The sequence below is a fragment of the Lonchura striata genome, chromosome 4, assembly GCF_050655825.1.
Source record: "Lonchura striata isolate lonStrDom1 chromosome 4, ASM5065582v1, whole genome shotgun sequence".
NCBI classification, from domain to species: domain Eukaryota; kingdom Metazoa; phylum Chordata; class Aves; order Passeriformes; family Estrildidae; genus Lonchura; species Lonchura striata.
In genome coordinates, this window is record NC_140706.1 from 3,686,677 (window position 1) to 3,712,489 (window position 25,813).

Here is a 25,813-nt window from a genome sequence, read left to right on the forward strand (position 1 = left end):
AATGCACTTTTTCATTGAATTTATTGATTCAGGAACTGTTAAGGAGAGAGGAACTTCTTCTTTCCTTCTTGGTAGCTCTAACCAAAGGTAGTTGGAATTAGGACCTTTAGAACCAAAAGTGCCCAATTTTCAGTTAATCAGAATTTTATAGACACTGACCTTGAGCAAAGACCACATATGGATCTTCCTCATTTTTTCAGCTAACTCTAAAAAAATTCTTCAATTTGTTTCTGCATGGTTTCGATGTTGAGTATTTCTCATCTGCTAATTTACAGTGAGTGCCTTATAAAATCTCAATATCCCATTTTATATGCCATTCATACTTAATTAGAAATTTTTAACCATGTCTGGCTCTAACAATTATTTGAGGGGGGGCTTAAAGATCAACTCTGCTAAAGAGTAGTGACAGATTATAAACATTCAAGATGGTTGATGCCTCTCAAACCACCTTTTGCCCCTCTGCCCAAGATAGGAGATATTGGCAGTATAATCTAAAAAAAAGCAAAAGCCCAGGAAAAGATCTCTCAGCAAGCTCTGATGGAGGGCAACTGTACCATGTTCAAGGTGGAGAGACCCTAAATGATATTTCCTCAGACACGAGAAACAAACTCTGAGATCTGATGTACTCAGGAGATGCCTTGAAAAGTAGATAAAAGGTGGACAAAGGAAAACCTTCCTGCCTGAGCCTGAACACATTTACACCTAGAAACAAACCCAGGTGATATTTGTTGGTTGCACTAAACTGACACTTGGACTTGATCCCAAGGGTCTTTTCCAACCGTAATGATTCCATGATTCTATGACTCCATGTGGTAATATTCTGTCCAGGGAGCCCTACCTGAGAGAAGAGATTTGTCTCTTTTTTTGGAGATGGCTGTGAATATATTTCATCCTTGAGCTGCTTCATTTTCCCACAAGTTTTCCACAAAAAAAAAGGAACTGATGACCTTTTAAATTTTTTCCCCATTTCATACAACAGGTGTTTGCCACTGTTTTATTGGTGGCATTTTAGAAATGCAAATCTATCCATTTTTGGTTAGATCTTCCCCATGTGTTTCAATGGAATTAGAATATAACACACCACAAACCATGGGGAGAGATGAGAGCAGCTTTTCAAAATCATGCCAAAAGTTGCTTTTGTAGGAAAAAGACAAAAAAAATGAGAAGGATTATTTCTTCATGACAAACAAGCAAACAAACAAATGAAAGCCTATTTTTATAGAAAGTGTTAAAAATACAATAGCTATTGCCATGAAAAACACAAGTGGCTTATTTCTGCCATCCCATGTTATCTCCTTCCCTGTGATCTCCCTCTTCATGAGTTAAATCACCCATTTTTTTCCTCCCACCTACAACTCTTCTCCCACAGCCTTTTGGCAGTAGAAAGTCTTCAAAGAGGCAGCTCCTCAGCAATTTATCTGCTCCCCTCAGTAGTCCAACACTGAGGAAGAAAAGGGATGCAAGAAGCCACAGCTGAGTTTATTTAATCTTAATCTTCTGAGCCTGAAGCCTCAGCCCTGCGGAGCTGGTGCCCTGAGGCTGACAGCAAACACCAAGAAGAAGCCTATTGTTTGCTCAGTGTATCCATCAGAAGATTATTGTGCTTGGCCAAGTTGCTTCACTTTCTCTTTGCTGAAAGTATAAGTCCAGGAATCCTCTGCTCCACTCGAGAGGCATTTTGTGTTTAGTTAAGCAAACATTCCTGTAATTGTAGGATTAGTTCTGGAGGGGGATGTTGCTCACTCAGATGGATGAGGGTGAATGATGTTCTGGAGAAGTGGCATTTGCTACCAGACACGTTTCTATTGCTGATATTTTATTTATTTTATTATTTTATTTTATTTTATTTTATTTTATTTTATTTTATTTTATTTGCAATCATTGCCCACTTTCCCATTCATATTCCGTAGCCCACAGCAGATTGCAGGTCATACAAAGAGAGGTCTGAGCCCCACTGCACTCTGTCATCAAGTGTAATTTCCCTCTTAGGTCAATACTGTTCTGAGAGCAAAAATCAATATCTTACTCTCTTAATCTACAGCAGAACAGAGACAAATTTCTTTTCCCTATCCATGGGCTCCTTATTGATCCGAATTCCCAGTGCCAGTCCACTTATTTCACATGCCTTGTTCAGAAGCTGTTTTCAAGGAAACTCCTTTCTTGTGCTGACCTGCTGTAGTGTTAAAAACAACATATGTGGAGGGAAAAAACTGCCTTGAAACCGGGTGGCATTTTGGGATCTTTGGATTGAATTGAAGCCATTATCGTGGAGAGCAGCTGGGTGAATCCCTGCTGTGCAATACCCAAGACAGGAATATGAGGATGGTGAGAGCACAGCCTTGCTGGTGAGCCAGTCTGCCTCAGCTCATTCACCTGGTGACTCTTGGAGAGATTTTCACACTGACTGCAGTGTGATGGATTTATGTTGTTTGTAGGAAGTTGCTTCAGGTATTTCTGGATCCTCTGTTCTCAGGCTAAGAGGTAAGAACATGTTGAATCCTGGCAGAGAAATTCCCTGTTCTCACCTTTCCAGTTCTCATCTTGTTCTTCCACCAACAATCCTGCAGCCAGGGAGGCTGATGCTGCCACACCCTTCCCGAAGAGGGATGTGAAAATTATAGTAAAAAGATTTTAAAATCATGGGGATTTAGGGTTAACAGGAAAAATAAGCTTAGTAGGCCCTGGAAAAATAAACACCCTAAGCACATGAAGAACTTATACTTGCTAGAACTGCACCTGTGTAGCTAGTACATGATAAATAATATAATAGTTAGATGTGATGGTTGTTTAGTAATTAAATATAATTATTGTTTAATCATAAGAATAATCATGAGAAACTGTGGTCAGGGACCTAAGAAAGATCACGAGAAACTCATGTCAGTGTATACAATAGAACAATATAAGTTTAATAATGAATATGTAAGTTATATAACGATAGAATATAAAATATGTTCAGCTCAGAAGCCGTGTCGGAGTCAGATTTGGGTCTGTACCCCTGATTCCCAGAGCTCTCAATAAAAACACCTGCAGATAATCATATCCCGTGATGATGTGTGTTCCTGAACGCTAAGAAAGTGGTTTGATGGGGCAGAATTGCTTTTATTTCCTGATCTCCCTTTCCCTAATTGGTGCAAAACTTTGGTGAGTGGGGACTGAGGAGGACTTGATGAGCTGTGGTGTCTGCAGGGGTTTCCTTCTCACTTCCAGGAGAAAAGAGGTCTCAGGAACTTTTGAATGGCAGGACAGGAAAGCAATACCCAGGGGATGTTGGTGGAAGTGTGGCGGGGCTGGAGGTCAGGAACTTGACCTTGCAGATCTTTTTCAACCTGAACAATTCTATGATATTGCAATTTTATTTGATGATGTTAAACCTTTGCCTTTTTTTTTTATATTGTATAAAATCACAGCATCACATAACAAGCTGGATTGAGCAAGACCTCTGTGTGTTGTGATCCACCTTTGTTCTTGTTTCAAATCTAAGCACACCATATTCCTTGCACCTTTCCTTGTATTTTTCCATTCTCCACCATGTTCACCACCCTTCCTTGCACAAGCCCCAAACTGGGCATAGCACTCACAAATGCCAAATATAAGGCCTCATCATAAAAAACACTGATTAAATTATGTGGGAACAAGACAAGAATTCATTCTGTCCTCTGTCTAAATCACTTTCCCAGAAGATTAATACATCAAGAGCACTAATACATCAAGTGTATTAATACATTTAAAACTGATAGGCCCTGGTCAGCACTTTTTAACAAAAAAAAAAAAAAAAAAAAAAAAAAAAAAGCATCTCCAACACTCAAAGTTGGCAGGGAAATGAAGAGCAGCATTAACCCAAGCTCATCTCTGAAGTAAAAAAATTCTCCAGCCCTAAGTATATACAACATGGAAAGCAGGAACTCCTGGAAGTGAAATGAACTTGATAAACAAGGGACTGAATGGTATTAAATCACTCACAGGTAACAGATGCAGAGTCTCAGCGGATTTTGGATCCAAACTCATCACAAAAAGTTGACAAAAGGCTTGGCAACCTTTCTCAAGCCCACACCACTGACACCAGTAATTCTCAACAAGTGGGAAATGCCCATGGTCAGGAAATACATGGATTACAGCAATAATTTCTGCAAAGCACAAGTGGATACCTCTGTGGTGTGGATTTCTATGGAGCTGTCTTTAAGGCATCACCCCTTTGTCTTTTCTTCTGCTTTGGAAAGAGGTCATGGTTACATGGGATTTTGGGAACAAATTCCTGGCTGTGAGGGTGGGCAGGCCCTGGCACAGGGTGCCCAGAGAAGCTGTGGCTGCCCCTGGATCCATGGAAGTGTCCAAGGCCAGGTTGGAAAGGGCTTGGAGAACCCTGGGCTAGTGGAAGATGTCCCTGCCCATGGCAGGGGGGAAGATGGTTGATTTTTGATGTCCCTTTAAATCCAAACAATTCCATGATTCCATGATCATCAACCCTGGATGACTCTTTAAGTATTCACAGCAGAGCCAAACCAAGCAACATTAGGAATTTGTGCTCAGCTGCCATGGAAAGCCGTTTATACCAAGACAACACATTAACAATTACTATTTTTTTCCAAGAAAACTACAGCTGTACCTCATATAAGCAGGTAGGGATGTGCAGGATGGGGTTTTCAGAGTGACAGTGAAAATATATTGCTTTTCTGTATGGAGATCCTGAAATCCTTTAAACATATTGATAAACAAAATTTCAAATGAGTAAGTCTGAAACAACATTATTTTGATTTCAGAGCTAAAGATGCTCAAGCACAAAGGTGTTAAATATTAGCCAATGTCTATTTCCAGGGATGAGCTGGAAATAGATTAAAAATGTTCCAACATCTAGGTAAGGTTTTATGTCTCAACATAATTTTAATTTTCAATGCTTTTATGTACAGAATGATATAATGGCTTATTTTGATTAAAATTTTGATTAAATTAAATTGTTGTGGATAAATACTGGGTGTTTTTATTGAATTTTCAGGTAATACTCTTAAAACATTTTTGTTTCACTTTGCACTGCTAAAATTGCTTTTCCTTATTCAGAACATAAAAATGTTTGTGAATTATTCAGTGGAATTATTTTTATTCTTCATTAACTATGCTTGGCACTGGACTTTCTACATTTCAGTTAATGCTTTCAAAGTGAAATGCCTGAAACTAGGCAGTGAAATCCATATTGAAGCAGAAAACACAGCATTACAATTTGGAAATGTTTGTTTTAGGTACCATATAAACTCCTTGCCAGTTTCCCATTTATAGACACCTTTCTAAATCAGATTCTCTTTGGTTAGCAGGGACTAAGAGTACAAGCTCTGCTGGAAAGCATTTTTCAGCTTTCCAGTATCATATTTCCCCCTTGGAATGCTGTGGCATTTCCAAATGCTTTGTAGGGATTAGGGTGAAATCAATGATCTACATGAGCCATGACTAATTTTTAAAGGCATTTATGAATATTAATAAATCATTGAACTGAATCACGCAATGTATTAATGTTCATTTGCAGAGTTTCTTATTCTTATATCTCTCTTTTTGGTTGAATATCAGCAATATAACTACACTACTGGAATGTAATATAGGTTCCCTCTGTGGCTGTCACATATCCAAAGGTGCTCCATGGAAAAAGCTTTAGGATTAAACAACCCTTCCCTGTCAGCAGGTGTCCATCCATCTCCAGCGACCCCACAAATCCTGGTGTTGACTTTGGCACTAAATTCCTCAGTAACAGCACGCCTTGATGAAAGTTTTAGTGAGCTGGAGTTAGCCAGGAGCAGCTGAGTCCCACATGGATTTATAGAATCCCAGAAATGGTCAGGCTGGAAAAGCCTTTTCCTGGACCCTACAAATCTTTATACAGACCATGGAGTCCACCCCAAGGCACCAGCATCACTTTTCAAGTTGCCAAATATCTTCAGGGGCTCAGGTGCTTGGAAATATCCTCAGCACTCCAGGGTGAGAACAGTGATTAGAATCTTCCTTTCCCCCTCTGAAAATGAAGCTTCCTCCCAAAGGAAGTGCAGACAATTGTGCAGTGGACTGAGTTCTGAAAAGTAAGTAAAAAAAAAAAGCATAAGGCCATGAATTCAGTGAGTTTGGTTGGCATTGAAATCAGACTGACTGCTGCTTTCACATCAAGGTGAACTGTACTGAATGCCTGTCATGTTTGAATACAGTTATAATACAAAATTTAAAACAATATCCCTATTTTGACATTTAGAGTGCCTACTTAATGCTACAGTGATGGTAATTAAGCTAATTACTATTGCAAACAGTCAGGAGTCAATGGCTTGCACTGCAAAATCAAAATCTCCATTCCAGAGAGTTCACAACATCCATTGACTTGTCCCTGAGTTTTCTGAGGGGAAGGAGATGCTGTCTTGGAGAGTAGTGTTGGTATTTGTCCTGACACTGAAGAACTTTCCTTGGGAATCCCAGTCTGAACTCTGAGGTTGGTGCAGATTATCTAGGGTTCTGAATATGCTATTTAATCTGCCTCATGTGCACAGGTTGAAGTGGACAGCCTGCAGGCAGAGACGTAATTTCATTTGCCCAGGACTATCCTGAATAAATTAGAAATACAGGCTGGGCCCTGTTGATTATAAGAAAGTCCCAATAACAAACTCTCATGTCCATGCTCAGCAATCAGAGATTTCACTCGTGTGGATTACATTGGATTGCAGGTCACAGCACAAATTTAATTAAATCCTGATAAAATCGATTTGCAGCTCTTCTATTGCTTAAGTTGAGATGAGACCAGTACAGAGACAGGCACCCAGCTGGAAAAAGTTCTCAAGTATAAAATTACAACTGCATTTTTAAATGTTCTTCTGATTTGGGATGCGGGAAAGGGTGATGGGCTGATCCCAGACTGTGCAGGACAGGGGAGTTCTGCTGTCAGCAGTGGAATTGTGTTCCCTTCTGCCAGCTGAGGCCCACCCTTTCCTCACACAGATCAAGCAGAATTTGTTTTTTCAGGAAAACAGCACTGAATGCAGACTTTAATTCCAGCACCCAACCTCCCCGTTGTCTGCTATATTAAAATTCAACACAATTTATGGTAACTCAACAATGCTTCTGTCTCCAGTGACAACGTGACATCTCTTGGGACATCCAAGAATTATCTCACTGGCATAAAGCACCCACCATTTACATTACAGGAAATGTCTTGTGCCCACAGCTGGGATTTGAAAGGACAATATTTAATTTCAAGGGGAACTGGACAACATTTCAAAACCAGGCTCTCATCTCAGCACAGCTGGGATGCAGGAGATGTTAACAAACATGTTCTCCCTGGTTTCTGGAGCAGGGAAAGGCACTCAGGGCATCCAGCTGGCTGGGTGACTGCTGGAGCTCACCCTAGGTTGTGGGTGGCTCTGTGTGCTGGAAAAATCTCTAACTCGTGCTTTTAAAGAAAAGCTCAGTAGTTTCTTGTTGTTTGGTCCCAAGGCAGTTTATTGTAAGCTACCTAAAAGATTGTTTTCTTGGGCTGCTACGGTTTGCTCAGCAGCTCAGGCAGAGGCACACACACACCCTGACATCTTTGACTCCTGTTTTTTACTTTTCTCTTTGCCCCGGACTGTTGTTATTTTTTATATGGTACATTACGTGTTCCATGTTTATAGTTTTTTTTCTAATACTTATTACTTATATTAAATGGTGCTTTTTTACTCTAAACTAATCTATGAGTGCCAACATCATCAAGAGCATGGAGGTAAGGAAGGAGAAAGAGGGAGGACAGGACAGGCCTAAATTTCTCCATTTTAAAACTTCTGACCCCCATGTATAAAACTTAAACCCCCCTGTACAGGACTTAAAACTCCCCTGTATAGCACTTAAAAATCTTTCCCTCTACTTTGGGACTACTTTTACTATAATATCTAAACTTTTGTGACTTCTTGTTCTTCCTGTAAGGTTGGTAAATCATTTTATGGTTCAAACCCAAAATTACAGCTGTTTTTAGCTGCTTGTCAGGGTCTCAAATGCTTCTGACTTGGACCCGGAGCATCCAAAAATATCTGAGGGACATTTTGAGTTCTGACAGGTGACCAGGGACAATTGAATTCCTAGTCTTGCTCCAGTCTGGTTTCAGAAGGGATCAACTGGATATCCTGGAGCAAAAACTGTGGGTCTTGCCAGCTCCAGTGGCAGAGAGCACCCAAATTGTCATTTAGTGCTGGCTGAGCATCCCAAGGAGATCCTTCCTTACCCACCTGCAGCTGGAAGTGCGCATCCCTCATTGATTTATTAAAAAAATATGGATATTGATCTAGTACCGATATCCAACTGTGACGGACAAAAACTCTCTAACAGTTTAAAGTTAGAAAGTGTGTGTTTATTGTGTGTGGGATAGCTCCCAAATCCAGGTGATTATAGAGTCTTTTTATCCATACAAGTATTGAATACCCAAAATACAAATACATATTCATAATTTTGGTACATCCCATTCCCCACTTCATATGCGAATCACTCCAAAAGCTATTAAGCATGTGTAGTTTGTCCCTTGAAATGGGTCAGTGTCCTTTTCATGGGGAGGGGTCCCAAAATGAGGAAGTAAATGAAGTCTTCCTCATTCTGTCCCTTCTACCTTTTCAATGCAAATATGACAAATGAACTCTTGGTAGAACTCCCATTCCTTGTCTTCAATAGGTTTCAGATCAGAGGAGGCCCACAATTGTCTTATGTTCCTAAAAGCTATTTGTCAGTTTGTATATTCTTCATTATAAACCCAGGTAACTAAACATTGTGCTGACAAGCAATCAATTATTAGTTAATTACCAACTCTTAACTTCATCAAGGCCTACTCATTTACTTTAATTAACTCTAGTAAGGCTTATCTCTAACTAAAATCTTAGCCCCTCTAAAATCTCTAAATTCCTTAAAATTTACATTTCATCATTGTAAGGAAGTACTCCACCTCCTGCAAGTGATGCATCCCATCTGTATTGCCTGTGCTTATCTTCCTTTTCATGCATTACCTGGTCTGCTCTGGTCCCCATCAGACAGAGCAGCATCCTCTCCTCCGAAGGAGATGCTCGGCATGTGCTCCGTGCATCCCGACTCCCGTGTCCCACCTGGAATCCTCTGAGCCCTTAGAGCCGGCACAAATCGCTGGATGCGCGTCGCAGCGGCAGCTCCCCAGCTTCTGATGTTTCCATGAGAGCCGAAAGGTTTCCGGACATGCTTCTACCACCCTCTTGTGTCGGCTCGCTACAAGAACAGGATTTATTCCGTTTTAAACACTTGTTCTGCATTTTGGTGGTGTCCCAGTTGATGTCTAACGCCAATCTTCCTCCTGGGCGTCATTCACAGAGCACAAAGGACTGGAAAAGAGGATAAACCCCCTGGGAGGGTGGGGTTTCTCGGTGATTTTGTTGCAGGCAGAGGTTTGATCAGTAAGTGGAGCAAAACAACTTTTTTTGTCTTTTAATTTTTCATTTCAGTAGCCTGCATTAATGTTATGATAAAATTGATTCAACTCACAAAACAAAAATACACATGACCTAGGAAGAAACATCCATTAGAATATAGAAGCTATAAAGGCATTTATTAAACATCATTCTGTAAATTATTCACAAGGTATTAATTCACAACCCCTTCTCCTGACACGCTCTCCAAGGTTTGATGGATAGTGATTCATGGAATCTAAGGAGCTTTTCCAGTTCTCTTCACTTCTCCTGTGGTGGGCAGGTCGCCCAAGTCATTCTCTTCCTTTGGTTTGCACTTTTCCTGGGCAAGGAAGTGATCTTTCAAATAATTATCTATTCTGATACCACCAGCATAATTTCTTTTTATTGATTTTTTTTTTTTCTTTTTGACTCCAGTTCTATCACGTCGAGGCTTTCTAGGGCCACTCAACAGATTGACAGCTTTGAAAGATCAAAGCTGAATGTACCCTTTACTTCACTGTCATCTTAAATGGAATTTTAAGCTCACCTTTACAAGCTTTACAAATGATGGCAGATTTTTTTTCCCCCTGCATTGCAATTCCCAGCTCTGTAAAATGACCAGGAGAAGATCAGCCTGGGTTGGCTTTGCTGTGGATGGCAGATGGTGAAATTACAGGGGGAAGGGAGGACAAGGAAAGATCTCATATATATTTTTAAGGCAGATTGCTGAAATCCACTGTTTCCCTGCACTGTCACAACTGTGATGTTACAATGGTAAAGCCTCTGAGCTCCTGTTATAAATCAGACCCCGTTAGAAGGATTTCCATTTTGAAATTTTCCAATGGGGAGAGCAGGAAATGGGAAAACACTGCTGCAAATGCCCTTAGCTCCAATCTGTGCTGCTGTGGTGTCACAAAAATATTTTCCCACTCCTCAGCCCCCTGCTCCTGCTCAAAGAGCTGTGGGGGTGCCAGGACTGGGGCGTAAAACCCAGAGAATTTGGGGATTCAGCAGCAAAGAGCCTTGCATGTTTTGTTGATACAGAACTGAGAACACTGCTGGGTGTTCTAGATACTGCATCTAGATAAAAAAGTAAACCTCAGGACTGAAATATTGGTATGGGTGTTTTTATTGAGGCCTGTCAGTGAAAATAAATTGTATTTTCAGCTGGCTGGGAGCTTGGTGCAGAGCTTTGACTTGCATACACACACGTCTACACGTATACAAGTAAAAAGTTAGGTGGTAAAAATTCAGATTAAATTAATATCCCGTGGCATGGCTGTTGTTGCTGTTGCCATGGTAACCAAGCATGACAATGTGTTAGACAAGTTAATTTTAGAGAAAGTAAACTGTGTTTTAAAGCTGTTGGAGAAACAGATGGATTTTGTCTCAGAATGTACTCTTAAATGTTTGCTCTTTGGAAATACTTAGAGGCAGACCAAATAAATACACATTCACATCCCAATAGCTTGCTGAACTGAAAAGGCTTTCCAGATGTTTTGGGAGCGTCTTTATTAAATGCATCTCACTTGCTAAAGTATTTTTGTTCACCTCCCTGATCTGTGGGCCAGTTTAGATTTGATTTATTTTTTTTTTGTATTTCTGCTGGGCTGCTTGGCCTCCATTCTAAGCACCTTTTGTGAGAGCTTCAAATTTCCCCATTTTATTTTTCTTCCAATTTTTATTTTTCTCTGTGAAGTGCTGAATTAAACATATTGTGAGTTTCTTTCTTGGTGTCTGCTCCTCTGCTGTTAATTTAATATCATCCAGCCTGCTTCCACCAGAATACCCTGAATTTTCAAAGAAAATGTGCCACACAATGCAAGATAACACTTTTGGGGATGTGGATACGATAACTAAAACTGATTTAATCACTAGACTAGAAAATGTTGGTTGCTAAGGCACTAGTGGTCACAACCTGATTATGTGCAGGATAAATAGAGGACAGGCCTAAGCAGCAATGCTTTCACTTAGTCATTCAACAGCGTGATTCCCCTGTGTTGAAGAAAATGATGAGACAACAGAGGCAGGAATAAAAAATAGGGATGGAAAAATCAGATTTTCTTTTAGCATATAGATTCAAAGTCCAAAAAACCCACCAAGTCAAGATCAAATAAGAATAAACTGAACATTCATCTCAGTGAGAGAAGGAAAAGAAGAAATTAAAAAAAAAAAAAAAAAAAAAAAAACCAAAAAAAAAAAAACCACCAAGCCAAAATAGAAATGAGGAAAACTTAAAACTTTAAGCAATGAAAATAAAGGGCAACTTCTATGACCAAGCAATTTTTATACAACAAAAGAAGCTGATGACAGGAGGGTAAAAGGCAGTGTAAGCAGTGCCACAGAAAATTTAAAATATATTTAGAGCAAAAGAATTCTTATTAGTAGTAGAAACATTTGCAGGAGACAGGGATAACCATTATGAACAATATCACAGAACACCAAGAGTGCTCCCCGAACTCCACCCTGGAAAATTTCAAGAGGCAATTCTGTATTTTTAGTGATGACTGTTTATAAGTGGTTTAGTAAATCAAGGAATAAAGAACCAAACCTACCAAAGTTCCCCCTTTTCATGATCAGCCAGTTCAGACAACATTCAGGAGACTTTGATGGATCTGCCTGAGGAGCAGCTGATGAGTTGATGTGAATGTTAATGAATCATTTCACTGCACTGAAACTCCAGGAGATGGAGAGACAATATTGGAGATAATATTGACTAAGCCTGGACACCCTGCATCTGTCACTCCCACGCAAAATAATGGAAAACCTTCTATGAGATTGCCTTGGTAAAGGCTGTAAATGTAATTAATGCCAATCAAAACTGTGTTTGGAAGATGGGCCTTGGCACGAAACCTCAATTTTTTTCTTTATATTACTGTTTTGCTTGGAAAACCCAGTGCTAAATGTAGCAGTCTTTCTTAAAATTCTCACCTTTATATTGCACAACTTCCCAGCTAAAAACAAAACACTACAAAATATCAGTACACCCTCCTGTGGTGTCCCACCCCTAAGGGGAAGGGAGCAGCCAAGATTTGCATGTGCCCACAGCTGAGAAGGAACAACAATAGTCAGAGGGTCTGAAAAAATTAGAAGTTTAATCAGTAAACCACACACTTGGCATGGAAATTTTTATAAGGTAGTACCTTATCCTTTGTACAAAGACACAGGGGTGGATTTTGGATAAGGGGAAGAGGGAAAAGGAAAAGGAAAAGGAAAAGGAAAAGGAAAAGGAAAAGGAAAAGGAAAAGGAAAAGGAAAAGGAAAAGGAAAGGAAAGGAAAGGAAAGGAAAGGAAAGGAAAGGAAAGGAAAGGAAAGGAAAGGAAAGGAAAGGAAAGGAAAGGAAAGGAAAGGAAAGGAAAGGAAAGGAAAGGAATTACAGAAGTAAAACTCAGGTAACCATGACGTGTGGAGGTCAGAGTGTGTCATGGCATCATGGAATGCTTTGGGTTGGAAGGCTCCTCAAAGTTCACCTAGTTCCACCCCCAAAGCAACTGTTCCAAAAGTTGCTATAGTTCCAATCCTCAGTGGCTGGAATTAGATGGATTAATTACAGTTATCTACTGTTAGACATATATATGCTGTACCATAGTTCTATGTTTTAATTGCAGTCTGACCCCCAGTCCCTCTGCACCCTGGGACTGGGAGCCTGAAGCTCCTCAAATACAAATATGCTTTTACACCTATTTAGGAACTCCAAAAATTCTACCTGAATTGTTACAGCAATGATCCTGAAAAAAAAAAAAAAAAAAAAAAAATTTAGAGCCCTGCATAGGTACTGTCAAACAAGCTGCTGCCCAGAGCAGTGGCACAAGACAGAGACAAGAAATTAGATGGTTTGGTGTTGTCACCTCCCTTTTTTGACAACATAACCTGGATGCCTGATGGCCCAAAGAGAGTTTCCAAATAGTTATGAGCAGTGTGGTTTTAAACTGTGCTCTCAGGGTGTTTAATAGTGCCTCAACACTACTGGCATCTCCCATGGGATGCTGGAACCAGACTGAACCTCTCACAAGCAGCACTTGGTGACTTTCAGGATCAAGCCTGTGCTTCTCACCGGGGGAAAACCTGGCCCTGCTATTGAAGCCTACATTCTCTCTTGCTTAATTTCTTCCAATTATTCTTAATTGTGCCCTCAGGAGTAGAGTTCTGTGAATAATTGATTTTTTTGTTTTGTTTTGTTTTGTTGCCAAACTGAGGGGAGGGGAATTATTCAAGGTTGATTGGAAAAGAAACACATTTGGTTTTGCTTACCATATAAAAAGCCTTTCTCCATAGTATGTTTCAGGTCAAACAAAACCACTCAAAAAACATGAAAATATTTTGTAAACAGTAAAGTATAACTACATGACATCTTAAAGCATCATTTGAAATGTAATAAAGTCAAAACATGGCATTTAAAAACAGTGAACAGAGAAGATTCAAATGCAGCACTTTGGAGAAAGGGATCTGATACAGATCAGAGTCAATCAAGATGGATGAGAATCTTCATTTTCACCCTCCACACGTATTTTCTAGTGAACTCTTTTCCCCATTTTCCTTCCCAGATCACCCAGTTTTGCTATGATCCAACTCAAAGAACCCTGTCTTTGGTATTGGTTTGATATTCAGCTTACAGACAGGTAGATTTATGCCCCTTTCCTGAGCATTTCTTTAGCCAAGCTCTACCTCATTAGTTCTGCTCTTCTTTCAGCTGTCAGTCCCTTCTTCATACTAATAATTTTTCTCTTTGTCTTTATCTCCAGTTTATCAATATGTGCCTGGGAAGGAGGTGCTAACAATTTATTCCTGTGCTAACCTGCAAGGATACTTTTCATAGATAGATGGGTTTTGGTATTTTTCCTGCAATTACCATTTTGGGCTCCTTTTTTTTTTTTTTTTTCTTTTTTTTTGTGTTTTTGCTTTACCAATCCCCTTGAAACACATTTCAAGCTGGCAAAGGTCTGTTTAGCCTTCTTTTTCTTTTTTTGTTTTTTTTTTTTGTTTGTTTGTTTGCTTTCTCTCCCCAAAACATTGTAGGTACCTGGTTTGTAGGCTTGGGTTGGAAAAACCTGCACCCTGAGTGCTTCAGCATGTTTTTATAGTTTATGGATATTTTACATTATTGTGTTCACAAAAATACCTGTTTTTTGCCCAATTCAAATATTCCTCAAATCTGCCTGAGGCAAAAGCTTAATGCTCATGCTTGGTACTTCTAAGGATTACTTAGGAACACCTGCATACATGGATGCCTGAGGCTGTAATAAAGCCAAACCCGTCTGGATGAAATATTGCAGGGAAAAACATTGGAGGGTCACCAAATGAGAAAAAGGGAAGAGGAAGAAAAAAGCCACCAAGGTTTTCCAGCATACTCAAATGTCAGCTGGGCTCTGAGCCCCTCTTTCATGCCCATCTCCAAGCAGGATGGTTTGGAGTGAGGGATGGCTGAGGATTGCTCGCTGGGGAGAGTGATGAGAAACCTGTGCACATTTTCATAATTCACCCAAGCAGAGCAATATTTGTTGTCACTCAAGGTGATCCAACACCCAGTCCTGCTGCCAAGTTTCAGTCCTTTCAGAAGCACCCAGAGGCTGATGATGAAAGTGCTCAACATGGCAGAATTTTCTTGACTTTTTCATTAAGAAATGTGTTTATCCCTGCTCACGTGAAATCAGTATGCTCCACTGATTTCTGTTCTATGAACATACCTTGGCTGTGTCCTCAAAAGCTCATTACTGCCTGCTGAATATCTGTTTCAATTGGAATTTTATTCATAAATGCAAATTTGCAAACATTGTTAATTGTGTGTCACACACCAGAGTGATTACAACTCCATCTCCTCTGTTTTGACATAATGGGTATTTCATATTTTGCAAACCCACCAGCCTAGAAAATTCATAATAACTTCTCATTCATAGAGAAGCAAATGTTTCTCATTGTTTCTAGAGCTGGTCAACATCTCCCAAGGAAGAAGACACCCTGCATTTAACAGGAATGAAATATGATCCTGTAGAAAAGCAGCAAAATATTTAATTTTTAACAAGAATCAGAAAATATTCTCTTGTTTAGGAAAGAAAATGAAGTAGTATATTAATTTGTTTTGCACTGACTGTGAAGAAATGATGCTCCAAATGTTTGCAACTGTTAAGTAATGTTAGATAAAGAGTAAATTAAAAATATTAAATTAAAACTAAGAATAAAATGTCAAGATTTGTTTGATGTCATGTTTCTGGTCTTCATTTTACCACCTCTGTCTGTCATTTCACTTCTCCAATTCCTCCCATGTTATGGTTTTCTCCCTTGTTGTATAATAATTTACTATTTCTAATTCTTGCCTCCTTTCCTCAGGATTGTCCTTGTTCCAGCTAAACAGTGGGCACAAAGAAAAGCAAGAAATTCAAATTTCCGCTTGTTTCAGATGAGACTGAAGTTCCCTCTGCTGGCTATGAGCGTGCAAATCTGGCAGTCCAAAATGTTGTGAAACCCTTTTTCCAGTGTTGCAGACCCCTTGCAATGGATCTGGAGCACCAGGATTATTTCTTCACCTGGGAATTGGAGCCTGAACCTGGCACCAGGGTGTGCAGTCAAAACTCCAGTGATTTTCAAATTCTCAACAGCTGGACATGTTGTTCAGCAGGGAATAAGCACAAGCACTGGATGGTTTCTCACATGGAACCTGCCGATCTGCTTTGTGAAGTCTGGATTCAAAGATGTTTCTCTCCATGTGGGTATCCTTGGTGGAACAGCACAGAAGAGGAGATACTTTACCTTCTACAAACATCCAAGTGTTTTCTTCTATTGGGAAACCAGTTGGTGATCTCCACTGCTGATGCTTTTGGTACTTAAATAATCAATCTTTTGGGTTTCTGAGCCTCTATTGTCTTGGCAAAAGGGTTTTATGGAGCTGTGCCTTTCTGGGTAGCCTTGTGGAGCAGATTTCCCTTTATCAACATTGCCAGTGTTTCCTGCTTCAAAGCCATTCAGGACCAAAAAGAAAGGGATTAAGGACAGATTCTCAACTGCCTCCTGTCTTGGTTTGAAAAGACAGGTGTCTGCTAAGGAAAGTGAGAGCCTTCCTTGAAATGGAAACTCCCTCCAAATTATTACAATTTTGAAATTAAGGGGCTCTCAGGCAAAGATGTGGGAATAGGAATAACAGTTCCTTACTAGGAAAATAAAATACAAAAGCAATAGTACAAAAAAAAAAAAAAAAAAAAAAGAAAACAAACCACTGACAGTCAGAACAGGCCCTGGCACCCTGTGGGTCAGGGAGGTGGCAGCAGCCCCATCCCAGGGTGGCTCAGCCCTCCTGCAGTGCCAGCTGTGCTTCTGCTGGAGCAGGATCCTGCACAAGGGGGGAGTTTTCCTCTGGAGCTCCAGGGCTGGGGGAGATGGGCCTGGGCTCCTCTGGGAATGCAGTGGGGAAGAAAGCTGCTCCTCTGGGAATGCAGGGGGAAGAAAGCTGCTCCTCTGGGAATGCAGGGGGCAAAGGCTGCTGTGCTGTTCCCAGGTCAGATTGTATCCAGGTAGGAATGTTTGGCTCCTCCCCCTGGGTGCAGCATCTCCCAGTGTGATGATGGAATTTTATCAACCATGCAGGGACACTCACTGGCCATGAACAGAAGATAATTAATAATTAATGGCCCATGAACAGAAGAGATCTCCTGGAGAGAGTTGTGGGACAGAGAAATCCGCCCAAAGAACAGCAGAGAACTGCCCCACCCCTGACAAATGGAAATAGAACACACACACCCAGGCACATCTTGCAATGCAGGACACCTCTCCACTAAAATAATTTCCTCAATCTTGCACAGTCCCTTCCCATTAAATGAATTGTTGTGGCACCACTTCAATCACCACCTTGCTCTTCCCTCAAATTGTGTGCCTTTAATTGACCTCCTTGTTTATAGATAAATAAAGTCAGTTAAAAGGTGTTTTTGAGAGGCATAGAGAATACAGTAGTAAATTTCTAGTTAGGTCGAGCTGTTCCCTATGCTGTAGAGAAGTACCTACAAGGCTGAAAGTCTTCAGTTTAAAGCTGAGTGTTGTGTGTTTAATAATTATATAGAAGAAATAGACATGATTTCTCAAACTTCACCTATGAAGGACTTTGTCACTGTTTCCACACTAAAGACCCTTTAGCTGACAGTAAAATTCAAGGAATGATCTTGCTTTTTTCTTAGCTCAGATTGTCTACACGATCTTTGAAAATAAATCAGATTTTTTTAGCTATTTCTCTCAGGTTTTCCTCCTGTAGCTCCTTTCCAAATCCTTTCCAAGCTTGCCTTCATGACTGGTGGATAGCAGACATCTAAATCTGGCACACTATATCAAGCATTGCTCCAGAAAAAACAGGAAGGTGTAGAAGAATCATACAAGGTAAGAACCCTTTTCCAACAGATCTGTTATGAAATATTCCAAGGAAGAAAAACAAAGGACAAAAAGGAAAAAAAAATAGGCTTCTGTTACTGTTCAGAGAAGGCACTTGAGCCAGATAGAGCTGCATGTGATTCATCAGGACAGTTGAAATATTCCTCTTGTAATTTTCTCTAATAAATACTTTATTTGGTGATTTATGGTAGATATCTTCTATCTTGCTGTTACAAACCTATGGAGATTTGACAGTAATTAATCATGATGAAGAGCCTTGCTTCTCAGGAAGGAAGAACATGCAATTCTGCAGGCTGTTAGTCAATAAAGAAACACTTTTCAGGGATTCTTAATTGACTACCTTCATCACCAAATTACACACAGAAAACTTCTGCTAAGGATACCTTGAAGGAGAGATTGAAAAACCAGAATAAAACAGAATTACACACAAAATAAGATTTTTGTGATGAATGCCTCAAACCACTTCCCCTTATGGCAGTGAAGTTTTGATGTCTGAATTTATAAATAAAATAAGGTTAGGAGATCTGTGAACTCGTTGTAAATCTCTACCAGGCTAGGGAGAATTTAAGAAGCCTTTAAGGAAAAGTGCCAATGTACAGCAAGGAGGCCTATAAATATATCATGGTGGTTTAAAATATGTTGACTCCATAACTGTGAAAGTCCCTGTTGCACAGATAAAACTCTTTAGCCTGAGTGAGGAGTAGAACATGAAAATTTATCCTGGGAACAGTTATTCTCCTGATGAAAAGGTCTGTGCAGAATTTCACAAGTGATGGGAGCCCAGGCAAGCAGGGCTCAGGAAAGATGTTCCCACCCAGACTGATTTGTGAGGCTGCAGAAGATCCTCACAAGGAAACTGAGAGAAATCCCATTGCTCAACATACTTAAAATTAGGCTGGGTACAGCAGCTGTTATGTCTCTCTAGCTCTGCAATAAAAAATAATAGGAAGAAATCACCCTGGCACAGCTGGGGACATAAATAACAGCGTTTAGCTCAAAAACAGCTTTTAAGGCTACTGGTATATTCCAAACATGTTCCATGGGTTCACAGCGTAGGATGTATTGCAGGGACAAATCTGGGACAGAGCTGGACTCCACATGTTGGTAAATGTGATCTCTTTGGATGCCTCTGGCCTTTATGCCTTGACAGAGATGTACCTTTATTTTCAGTTTTGCACCTCCTTACCTGTGTCTCCAGAACCTACAACACCAATTCCCCTTTGCATAAAATAACAAACCACTTGGGTCTGCAGCCTGTTCCTCCCTTCTCCACCTTCTAAACCCTTGGAAATGTTTGTGCTGTCCAGAAATCCTTTGTCTTGTCACCTGTGATCTTTATAACTAAAATATTTCTTTTTTGGTTCCCTTATTTTCATATTTTTATGTGTGCCAAGGGGATAGAAGATTGACAAAACCAACTCTGTGAAGTCTCTGTTTCGTCAGGACATTCAAAAGTCATCCAGTAAGGGATCCAGCTGCTTCTTGCAGGGTATAATATCTGATTTCCATGGCCCAGACCTCCAGGAAAAGGTCAGAACACAGAATGAGCTCAATTGGTTATGGCATAATGTCGAAATGATGATTTTCTTTACAAGGCTTAGTCCAGCTCTGGGAAAGACACCTTTATATTTGCTATTCTAGTGCAGAGGGGAGAAATCCAGGTTGTCTGGATGGGGGAAAATAACATCTGGTTTTCAGTTGGTAGTGAGGGCTGGCCAGGTTTGTGTAAAACATCTCAGCAGCTCTGCTGCTCTTCCTGCTCCTCTGTTTGGAGCTTGGCATTTTACATCAGTGAAGGTGATACTACATGGCTTAAACAGGTGGTGGAATGAAAATTGGGCTTTCAAACTTAACACGATTTCTTCTATCCCAGTGTTCATAAAAAACACTTTTATCCTCAAGATTGCACTGAAGAAGTACTAAAAAAACCAATAAAAGTTTGAAAAGGTGAATCCTTTGAGTTAAAAATCACCAACACAATTGCTGTCAAGGTAGAGCAAGCTCTGTAGGTAGTAGTAACAGCCTTCCTTTAACTCCACACAAGAAAACAATCTTCAGCATAATGATCTGGAAAGAGTTCTTTGGAAGCAATTGAGGATATGGATATTTGGCTCTCTTAAGAAAGACAGCCTACAGAAACCTTCAGTGGAAAATGCCTGAAACAGAGGTCTGAGCAGAGCAAATATTGTGGGGTGTGCTGGGGTGCAGGCAGAGGTCAGGCTGCAGGTCTGTTGCAAGGGAGAGTTTATTTCTGCATCAGTGCTGTTGATTTATTTTATCATTTATTTATTTTCTGTGGTTTTTAAATCATTGCCCTGTGCAAACACAGGCACTCCTGAGCAGCGCTGCTGCAGCACCAGTGAGGAAATGCTGCCTGCAAACACACAGAGGATCTCCAGGTGAACCCTGGATCCATCTTCCAGCCCCAGGATGGCTCAGCTCTGGAGCCTCACAGCCCCAAACCCTGCCAGCCCTGTGGATTACCCAAATTCTGCCCAGGTGCCCCAGGAATTGGAGTGAGAGGGACACACAGAGCATGGCTGGCTGGAAAGGGCCTCATGCAGCTCACAGGGAGGGAAAATCTTTCCTTTCTGCTATGCCTGGGGGTGCTGTGAACCCTTCCCTGCCTTTACCTGGCCGGAAGCTCTCAGCAACTGGGAGGATGAGGTTGAGTGTCCTGTCCCACCTTGCCTGATCTCAAAAACAAATCACAGAGCCTGGGTGAAAAGGAGAAAAGAGGAAGAGATATTGGGGACTTTGGCTTTTGACTTCAGAGATGTGGGGGAAACAGAGAGGCAGAAAAAGGCAGCACCACCTGTAGCCACACTCCATGTAATCATGTGAAAAATGTGTGACCTTGCTCTGGCAGTTGTTTCTCAGGTTATACAATTGCAAATTTATTTATAATACATATCGATATTTAACATTTTCTTTATACATTTTGCATTTACACAATAAATCTTCTGTGAGGGTGCTGAGGCCCTGGCACAGGGTGCCAGAGCAGCTGTGGCTGCCCCTGGATCCCTGGAAGTGCCCAAAGCCAGGTTGGATGGGGCTTGGAGCAACCTGGGATAGTGGGAGGTGTCCCTGCCCATGGCAGGGGGTTGGAATTGGATGAGCTTTAAGGCTGCTAAAAACCCTGATCTATTCTTTTATTCCATGGCCTAGTCCTTGAAGAGGAGGTCAGGATCTTTGTTCCCAGCCTGAATTCAAACCCTAACCCTCTTCTTGAGGAGTGTCCTAATGACTTCACACAACAATTATATTTCCTTTCACATTTTCTGGGTAATCTACACTCAGTTTGTGTGTGAACAGTGAAAACTTCCAGGAAAATGAATGAGGAGCTTTTCCTTTACCTTGCAGGATGCAACTCTGTCCTTGAGCACAGGGTTTGGAATCCAGGTGATGAGAAAAGACAAGCACTTGATCTGCTCTGTTTCCTGCAGGTGCTCTGATAACAGAGCTGGCTTGTAAATACAAAGTGGAAAAAACCTACTGTGCATTGGAAACCTGGAATAACTCAGCCAAGCTCTGCAAAGAAATTTTCTAATTTCGAGATAACAGATAAAATTTGTCAGTCCTAAATAGGAAAGATTTCCCTACAAGAAATATACCCTGAGGAATGGGAGGAAATTAAACTGTTGCCTTCTGTCTTTTCCTCCATGCAGAACCTGATGGGTTTTAGCTCAGGATGCTGCTTTGGAGAATCCATTTCCAGAGCCCTGGGTGCTGCTCTGCCAGGCCAGGTGCTGATCTCCTGCAGTGCATCTTGCTCTACATCCACATTATTTTGCTACAACAGATGCTTACAGCAACACAGAACCAAATATTTGGCTTTTTCCCTTTCTTTCAGATTTCTTTTTTTACCACAAAGAAAAAACATAAATAGTTTCCAACTATTTGGCTTTCACATATACATATTCCTTATACATATACATATTCCCCAATATTTTGTGATTTTGCTTCAAAGTCTTCTAGAGTGTTTTCCAAATTTTGAGCCTTTGCAGTGTGCCCTGGCTGGGAGAGAGTTAATTTCCTCCCAATAGCTGGCACAGTGCTGTGTTTTGGATTCAGTGTGAGAATGATGTTGATAACACAGGGATTTTTATTTGCTGCTGGGCACTGTTTGCACTGAGTCAAACACTTTTCAGCTTCTCCCTCTGCCCTGCCAGAGCTGACTGGTGGCACAAGAAGCTGGGAGGAGACCCAGCCAGGACAGGCTGATCCAAAGGGATATTCCAGACCATGTGGCACCAGGGGGTGTTTTTGTAAACTGGGGAAACGTGGCCTGGGACCTCTGGTTGGGAATTGACTGAGCACCAGTCTGTGGATGGTGAGGAACTGCATTGTACATAATTAGTTTAGATGATTTATTATTATTATTATTATTATTATTATTATTATTATTATATTATAATATTATTATTATTTATTTTTATTAATGTAGTTTATTCAATTTTTATTTATTTATTTTTATTTTTATTTTTATTTTTATTTTTTATTTTATTTTTATTTTTATTTTAAATTTTATTTTAAATTTTAATATTTTTATTTTTATTATTATATCTTCAATTTCTGTCCTGTTATACCATCTTCTTCTCAACCCACAAATTTCTTTTTCTTCCCAGCTCTCTCCTCTACCCCACTGCCAGGAGGGAGTGTGTGAGCAGCAGGACACAGAGCTAACAAGGAAGCCAAATTTCTGACCTCCCTTTTCATTAATGTGTTCAACTATGGCCTATTATACCTCACACAGAGAGGGAAAGCTCAGTTCCACAGAACCTCTGTGTGGCTTGAGGGGAACAAGTTTCAGCTACCTCAGCTAAATGTCAGAGAGACTGAGCCAAGGTCCACCAACCTCAACAAGAGCCTTTTTTTTCCCCTTGACTTCAGTGAGCTTTAGATGGGGAATTAAACCTACCTGCTAGAAGAAATAGTAAATTTTCAAATCCTTCTTCAAACCTATCACAGGGGAGGAACAAAGCCCTGGAGCATGTTAATGAGGATTGAGTGCACTTGGAAAAGCTGTTTATATTAGACTCTGCTCTCTTCAGACAGCTCAAACCTCCTTTAAGTCAATCCCTTTCATTTCCATCTTCAGCTGCAGCTCACTTGTAATATCTGAGGCCCTTTTGCCCCTTGCTCCACTTTTTATGTTCCCATTTCAAAGACAAACTCTGTCTGCACCTTTTTTTATATTAAAGGTCACAGTCAAAGTTTGAAAGTTGGCCTGTAAATTCCTTCTGGTGGAAAGTGGTTCTTTGTTATGGGAAAGATAGAGAAATAACGAGTTCTATGATTCACTTTCAGTTCATCTTTGGGACTTTTACAAAATTCTGGAGTCTGTAACACAGCCGTGTGTAGGACAAAACAAGGAGACAAATTAAATTGAGGGCTGGATGATTGTGAGTGGTAGAGAAAAGCCCTATTCCCCAGCTGCCACAAACACCCCAAACCCACAGACATTTAGAATTTTTTTAATCTGAAAATTTTCTAAATATCCCAATTGTCTGCTCATGTTTGTGGGCAAATTACTTATCTGGAGGGGAAGAGCATGGTTGCCAGTACCTGTTTCACATTTAATTCTCATCTGAATCTCCAAATTACTTGTAAACATTCTTCTTCTGACTCTGCCTGAGGGCCTGAGTCGTTTACACGAAACACCCAGGAATGTGTGCTGAATTCAGGTCTGGGAGATGTTCTCCTGGAGCAGGAAAGCAGTGAGCAATCCCACAAGTTTGCAGTGTTGTCTTGGTTTGAAAAGACAGGAGTCTGTGAAGGAGGGCTAAAGCCTTCTGTGAAATGGAAAAGGTAAACCCCCTCCCTCCGAATTACCACGATTTTAAAAAAGGCTCTCAGGCAAAGATATAGGAATGTGAATAACAGTTCTTTACTAGGAGAAAAACTAAATAAAAATAATAATAATAAAAAAATGTAATTAGTACAAATGAAACTAGTGATGGAGTCAGAAATCTGACACCCTGAGGAGTCGGGGTGTTGGGAATAGTCCAGTTAAATGCGGCTGCTCCTCCTGGAGTGGCAGATGAAATGCTGCTGGAGTGGTGATCTCTAGAAGGGTGGAGTTTTCTCTGAAGGTCTGGTAGTAGTTGGGCCTGGTCTTCCTCTGGGAATTCAGCAGAGAAGAAGCTGCTTCTATGGGAATCCATCAAAGTGGCTGCCAGTGTCTCAAAAAGTACTGATTTTATGCAGGTAGGAATGGTTGGCTCCTCCCTCTGGGTGGAGCATTTTACAATGGATGATGTAACTTTACCGGTCATGCAGTGAGTCGTTCAATGGTCCATTAACAGAAGATATCTCCCCGGAGGGAGACATTGTTCTTGGAAGATATAAGAAAACTGCCCAGCCTCCAACAGATGGCAAATAGAATACATGCTTATCTTACAAGCCAGGACAATGTGAATAGGAGATCAGAGCACTTGAGCAGAGAAAAGAACCCTACAAACCACCCCCTTGAACCCAAAGTAGAACTGCTGCAGCACTTCTCCAGGTTCAATTTCATTCTCAGCTTGAAGGGACTCAAACTTTCATCTCGGAAAACACTAAAACCACTGGGGTATAAGTGGAGAAGCACAGCAGAGTAAGAAAGGACATGTTAGTAATTCTTCTCACATAGCCTTGCCTTCACTGAATAAAGAGCCCAAAATTATCAGGGTGTATTTTCCTGAGGGGATGAAATGTTTTGTTCAGTGTGATCCAAAGAAAACTCAAATTTCACAAAACAATTTAAGATCCAGGTGTCATAGACTATCAGAACTGTTTGAGTTGGGAGGGACCTTCAAGATCATCTCATTCCACCCCCCCTCCATGGGCAGGGACACCTTCCACTATCCCAGGTTGCTCCAAGCCCCATCCAACCTGGCCTTGAAGAAAGAGTGGCTGCTTTTTCTGGGGTTTTCTAGCACAGAAAATACTCCAGAATTCTGTGATATCACAAGGATTCCATGAAAGCTTCAATGACCCTGTCCAGAACCCAGATTTGGTACTTGTAAGACAAGATGTAGTGGTTTTAATCTGAAAGAGGGTAGATTCAAATTAGCTAATAAGAAGATATTCCTCTCCGGGAGGGTGGTGAGGCCCTGGCACAGGTTGCCCAGAGAAGTTGTGGATGCCCCATCCCAGGAAGTGTTCAAGGCCAGGTTGGATGAGTTTGCCCTGATCTTATTATTTTGGGATAGGCATCTGGCCTGAGGGACATTTTATTTATCTGCATTAACTTTAAACCCCTTTTCACAGCCAAATGAGCAAATAAGAGCTTAATATGCTTGAGAGTTGGGCAACGTGGGAAGAAAGAAGAATTTTCTGGAGAAGATCCGTAACACAGTGAGGCTCCTTCTGTCCTGGACCCCAACCAAAGCAGCTGCCATGCACTTTGCTGTTCAAGAGCCATTTAGGCCAGGGGACGAGCCAAAACCTTGTCCACAGGTCTAAAGTGAATTGCCAGCGTGCTGCTCTCCTCACTGTTTGTATCACTGTAAAGTGCTGTGCTTAAATTTTTGCAGGGTGAAGGATTACTCAGATAGACTTTCCCTGAATTTTTAATTCCCTCACATGGAGAACTAAGTGAAAATGTGCTTGAAGCAGAAAAAAAAAATATGATCTGATGAGTAATTTCTGCTACAAAATGAGGAAGCAATAGCTATTCCCACTCTTGTGTTTTGCTCTGTGGGTTTCCTCTACAGGGCAGAATTAAACCCCCAGCAGCTCTGCCTAATGATGATAGCCACAAAATTAATTTTTTCTGACTGGCACTTGCAATTACATTCAACTGAAGGTCTGACATGGTTAATGAAGCCATGGAAAAATGCAGTTCTCTGAGTTCTAAACCACACAAAGACACATTGATGGGATCAGAGGGAATTGAGCCAAATTCCTGATAGGACACACGAAGACATAAACACCCACACACATATATTTTCCATGGTGGTTTGTTGGGATAAAAAAAGATTTGAATTCTTCAGAAATTCTACACAGATATTTGAAAATAAATGGAAATTGTGTTTGTGATGTCAGTCACCGTGAGAAAAACAAAATT

General features: G+C 40.7%; 1 long non-coding RNA gene across 1 annotated transcript; it reads right to left on the reverse strand.

Moving 5' to 3' along the window:
• Positions 1–2,877: 2,877 nt before the first annotated feature.
• On the reverse strand, positions 2,878–14,355 carry LOC116183579 (uncharacterized). The gene is made up of 2 exons (XR_004148219.3): positions 8,982–14,355; positions 2,878–6,049 (listed from the first exon to the last, which is right to left on the reverse strand). It is a non-coding gene; the product is annotated as an uncharacterized LOC116183579 (long non-coding RNA).
• Positions 14,356–25,813: the final 11,458 nt, after the last annotated feature.